This window comes from Octopus bimaculoides, chromosome 3, assembly GCF_001194135.2.
Source record: "Octopus bimaculoides isolate UCB-OBI-ISO-001 chromosome 3, ASM119413v2, whole genome shotgun sequence".
Taxonomy (NCBI): domain Eukaryota; kingdom Metazoa; phylum Mollusca; class Cephalopoda; order Octopoda; family Octopodidae; genus Octopus; species Octopus bimaculoides.
The window spans coordinates 26,378,433-26,384,834 of NC_068983.1; the positions used below are offsets into that span (position 1 = coordinate 26,378,433).

The following is a 6,402-nucleotide window of genomic DNA, read 5'->3' on the forward strand; positions in this document are numbered from 1 at the left end:
ATATATATATATATATATATATATATACTTGTATGAGAATGTGCGTGTGCGCGGATGCGTTTATATATAAATGCACGCATGCTCATATTCACACATAAACACACGCATACACACATGCGCGCACATACACATACACACATACGCACACACATACACACACACATAGATATACATGCTGATAGATATGTCCATGTAGTATCAAGTATATATATATATATGCGTGTGAGTGTCTATTCTCTTACATAATAGGTAATAACTTTTGACTACATCAACATTAATGTCTTTGTTACTACTTTGATTAACTCAAATTTGTATATAATGATGTGGAGTTATATGTTACGTAGTACGTATATAGAAATGCGGTATATCAGTATTCATTCTGTCAGTATTTTGCTGTGGGAAACACGACGTTCGTTAGTTAACTCTAAAGAGTATCAAAATGAATTAAAAGAATTTAAAACTTCACCTCTTCATTTGGTTTGAAAAACTGCCAGAGTCAAATTGGCCGATTTTTTCAAGACTATAAACTAAAATCTAGTAATAAGATGGAATGAAATCTTTTGAAATTTATACCACACCTGCCCAACATAAACTGGATTTGTATCTAGCAAAATGTAATTACTATATCTTCCTTGGTATCCAGGCGTTTGTCTTTATATTTATACTGTTATTGTTTCGTTATTCAGCTACAGATCAAACTTGGATGATGAAAAATGAGCATTCCATGTGTTCAGAGTTAGTCTAGCACCGTTCTATGTAATCTACTATTCCTATGTTTGAAGAATTAAGTTGTGATATGTGAAATATTACATTACTTTTTCTCGAAGCCCAAACAGCTATGAAAATTTCAGTGCGTTGATGGTACGCACACGTTGCTTAACTTCATATCAATTCTAGTGGAACTGTTATATTATCAAATTTGTCTCGGTAGTTGTTGTTCAATTCTTAGATTTATCTCAGACAATATATTCTGTGACATTTCTTATAACCATATTCAATCATGTTTTAAGCAGCTTATGGCTGCTATATCTAACCGCCCAAGCGAATGTCAAGATGCTCACCCGTTGACTAATTTCATTGCGTAACCTTATGTATTCAGGATTTATACAAATATGGCTGCCTAGTCTTAGTTAAATATCCTTAAGTAGAGAGCAAATTGATGTTGATGGCCTAATTTGATCTCTCAATCTGGTTGCGCAACTAAATAATATAACCAGATTTCAATTAAAATTAAATGTTATTGTGCTATAATATTATTGGAGAAACGTTTTTTACATGCTTTTATAAGCTTGCTTTTAACGTGTTGTTTTCAAAGACAAAACATTTGTTTTAATACAAACTTGTTGTTTCTTGGTTATAAAGCCAGGTCATTTCCTAACAATAATAAAGAAACAATATACTTCCTAGTCTTTACCTTATTAAGGAAACATGAAATAATGAAAATCGTGTTGTTTCTCACATGTATTCAACATGCAGTATAATAATCTACCAGCTTCTATTACAATAATAACAAGAGCACTCAAAGTGCGCAAACCCCCGCCAAGGCAACACCAACTTCCTGTCAACGATTAGCCAGAGATGATTTTTAAAATGAGAATATCTGAAATAAACTCTACTGCTCTCACAAACGAGAATACTAAAAATGAATCCGACCGCTATCGAAAATTAAGTAAAAAAAAAAAATAATAAATAAATAAATAATCCAGGTACTGGTACCGGATCAATCCAAAAAAAGAGGTTCTCTTGCTTTCTCTTTTCACTGCTATTTACAACGTCTCGGTTTTATCTCTATAAACATTTAGGAAAAAACAAGCTATACTACATTAAAGACGAATCACGTTTCTGAGTGTATCTAACAGATTTTATGCGTAAGCACATTGAAATGGTAACAAGCATTGTTCGAAAAACTCAATCATATACTCTCAACCATTAAAAAAAATAACTGAAGGACTTCAAAACAGAACAAGGTATACAAAATTGGTTCAACGTAACCTTTGTAATGTTAGTATACTCACAGGTCTACACAACGTGATGTTCAGGATCTTGTGGAAATCATAACGTTTGTTATATATTTGTGCTATATATATATATATATATATTTATATATATATATATATATATATATATATATATATATATATATATATATATATATATATATATATATATATATATATATATGTATGTATGTATATGTATATATGTGTGTGCATTTTGTGTGAGCATGCACATGTTTTACAATGATTTACAGTGCGGGTATACCTGATTACTTAATTGTTTGCTTCAGAATAATAAGTAACCAGGCTCCATATCAATGCAATAGCCACGAATATATCCAAGAAATCTTTGGACAATCTGTGGTTATCGCATTGCCATCGAACAGCGGAATCGGGTTGTCGGAAACTACATGCTAATCACTTGCATAGAGAACTCCCTATAATTCAAAAGCCTTATATTATTTCACACTCTCTCACGCTTATTCAGACGTATCATTGGATATACTGTATTAGAGCCAATTAAATGCACAACGACTTAATATTTTATTGGGTAAGTAATTCTATAATCAAAAACTAATCCTCCACATGAACAGATTATCAATTTAATACATTTACAGATAAGAATTAAAGAAATACCTTTACATACAGAAATTAAAGAAATATGTTTCGTAGATGATAAGATGTCAGTTCGTCATATATTTATAGTGAAAAGGAAATAATGTTAGTTTGACTAGCTTCTTTAATATTACAGTGAAGGTGACTCACGAATGTAAGGTCGTGAGTTCAATTACCGGTGACGCGCTGTGTCCTTGAGCAAGACACTTATTTCTCGTTGTTCCAGTCCCCTCAGCGGGCAAAAATGAGTTGTACCTGCATTTCAAAGAGCCGGCCTTGTCACGCTTTGTGTGACGCTGAATCTCCCTGAGAACTACATTAGGGGTACACGTGTCTGCGGATTGCTCAACCACTTGCACGTTAATTTTACGAACAAGCTGTTCCGTTGATCGTATCAGCTGGGACATCGTAACTTCGTAACCGACGGAGCGCTCCTTAATTCATATTACAAATGGCTGAATTCATGCCTGTATGACAACATAGCATCATATAGTTATCTATATTGCCTTCTATATGACTATACGCAATACTTGAATATGTATAATTTTAAATATGAACGCACAGGCACTCGTAAACATAATACATGTGCATTCCTTGTATTGGGCTCCCAACAGGACTACGAGTCACAGGAGGTGATGTTATAAAATATGTTCTGTCTTGAGTATTTAAACAAATCTTGCCGCATATATTTCCGTGTATAACGAAAGTGTTTCTTACACAATGTAAGAGAAAAGAACTGACCCCGTTCTGGACTGGTATAAATTTGTCGACAAGCAAGATTGAGGGTCAAATTTAACTAGACTAACAGGATGGATAATGCATGACATTCTCTCCAGCACTCACAAGATTTGCCGCCCCATAATACACAGATATGCACACTCACACACGCAGAAGCATACACTACACGCTCACGTTCTCATTGATGTAAACGTTTCTGACGCCGATTATGATTCCTCTGTTACGAAGAGTTTAATTGAATTGAATACACCGATTTGCATGAGTAAAGCATCCATGCAAAATATTTTGATGAATAAAATAGCGGGATGTTAAGCGTTGCGTTTTAATGCTACGCAGTACTACGTGTGGGTGCTGAAAATTTCCTGGTTTAAAGGTGTCGCGAAAGGCATGACTGGAGGCCCAACCTTCTAAGTTCTTTTACAGGGCTTAAAAACTTGAAGGACCATTGCAATAAGTGTGTAAATCTGAGACGGGAATATGTTAAATAAAATTATAATTAACTGATTCTCCTGTATTATATTTTTTTTTACCCAAACCCAGAAATTTTCAGCACCCAATCCCCCGTAAACAGTATGCGTTTAGATGTGTAACACTTCACTTTTTCCAAAGGGGAATCGTTGGTTTCGGTTCAAAATTGGCCGAAATCCATCACTTGCAACGGAAACTATATTAAGCTGCAGTTTAATAAAAGGGATGATTAGCGCACACACACAAAAATAAACATGCAATTTAAATGATGAATGTTAATAAGAAAAGCTATTCCCATATTTCTATGACATTCAACTTAACCCACCTTTGTACGGATAACTTCTAAACATTTTCTGTTTACAACATTCTAGTGAGAAATGTATCAGACTTACCGAAGTTATAACTAAATATTTACTGATGGTGCCAAGATGTGAAATTAAATTCGGAAATACACGACTGCGAAACGAATATCTTAACGAGACACTAATGTTTGAATTTATTAAGTTCCAATTTTTTAAGCTCATATGAGTTCGTGTGTCGATTGGGATATCATATAAGGCAATCGACCGCATGGTACTCTTATTGGTCTTCACTTGTCCCTACTTCTGATGTGTGTGTGTGTGTGTGTGTATGTTTATGTATGTTTGTTTGTATATATGGATATGCAGGCACGGGCATTAATATCGATACAACCTTATAAATAATTTCATCTCTTACACTCATTCATTAATACCTAAAAGCGCCAACATATGCTTGCGTCCATGAATTAGCATGTACACACTCAAGTATAACAACAATAACAATGATATTAAGTTTTTTTTTTTTAAATAGAAACATTTCTAGGTATTTTCTGCATGGATTAGTCGCTTAGAGCTACCTGGGGTACTTCACTAGTACTTCATATTATAGATTTCAAAATGTGGTTATGTGACAGAATACATAGCACACCAGAGAAAATGCTTAGCGGCATTTCGTCTGTCTCTGCCTTCTGAGTTCTAGTTTACCTCTCATCCTTTCTGGATCAATGATATAAGTAATGCCCTATCACTGGCATCTATGTAAAATACTAGCCTGCACCTCCCCTACAAATTTCAGGCTGTGTGCCAATACAAGAAAAGGATTTTATGGATTACGAAAAATCGAAGATTGACCTCAGCTGGTTTTGAACATGTTAAACAGTTGTAACTTTTTTCGTCCGATGCTCAAACAGTTCAGTCAATCCACTGCCCTATATTCCGATATACACGCAACGACAACGATTTCGATAGACGAGGTAGTTAGCCGATTAAATCGACAACAGTACAGGGCAGGTATGTAATTCTATGGAAGCGAAATACTCCACCAAGGTAAGACTTCGGATTGAAAGGAAAAGGGCTTAGACTAATCGTAGGAAAGAGATCCTGTAATGACAACTAGCACAGCAACAACAAATTACCGCAATTAATAAATTTGAGAATGAAAGAAGAGCAACAATCACTATTATATAGTATCACGAATATAACCTAAACGCATATAGAAAAAAGTAGATGTATTTATTTATTTATTTATATCTACAATATATATATAAACAAAATTGAACGTTTACGTATATATGCATACAAGTGCATGCACTTCACATATAGTTGTGCATACATGTATGTATATATATATATATATATATATATATATATATATATGCATGTAAGTATGTATATATGCACATGCATATAAGTCTACACATGTGTGCATGTGTGTGATTTGCGTTTATATATAATATATATACATATATATGTATATATCTTATCTGTCTCCCTCCCCCCCCTCTCTCTCTCTCTATCTCTCTCTCTCTCTCTCTCTCTCTCTCTCTCTATATATATATATATATATATATATATATATATATATATACAGAAATACATAGAAACACACACACACACACATATATATGCGTATACTTGTACAAAAATACATATACACACACAAATGGATATATATATATATATGTGTGTGTGTGTGTGTGTATATACATTTATTGCTTTTAATGGGGAGGGCCAGTTTATGGGGTTAGCCGGGGTTTCCCGTCCATAAAGGTGTATGTATTTAAATGCTCTTTTGCATGGACCAAAAATGTGTGTGTGTGAATTTATGAAAACAAGTTGACATTCAATCTAAGTATTGTTAACCCTTTATTTTGAGAGGTCAAGAGATATTTTTTTTACAAAGTCGGTGATACCGGAATTTATCTATGGATGTGTGCGCAGGAGAGCGTGTACGTGTGAGTGCTTATGTCTCTATGCAGATATGCATGTTTCACGTGTGTTTGCGATTAATTTAGTCTGCGCGTATATAAATACAAGTGCATCAACATTTGAAGTTATGTCTATATATGTTCACCTATATGTATACATACATGTCGATAATGCAGGTATGGTAGCGTGTTTTCAAGCAACCGTTCTGCCACACACGTGGGTACATAACATGGCATATAATTCCATTACATACAATGATATATATATATATATGTGTGTGTGTGTGTGTGTGTGTGTGTGTGTGTGTGTTTGTGTGTATTTTCGGATATATGTATATATATATGTATATATATATA

General features: G+C 33.9%; 1 protein-coding gene across 5 annotated transcripts in view; it reads right to left on the bottom strand.

Moving 5' to 3' along the window:
- The window catches only part of LOC106884218 (neuronal acetylcholine receptor subunit alpha-10), a 1,143,354-nt gene that overhangs the window by 813,175 nt on the left and 323,777 nt on the right, over nt 1-6,402 (bottom strand). The window lies entirely within an intron of this gene.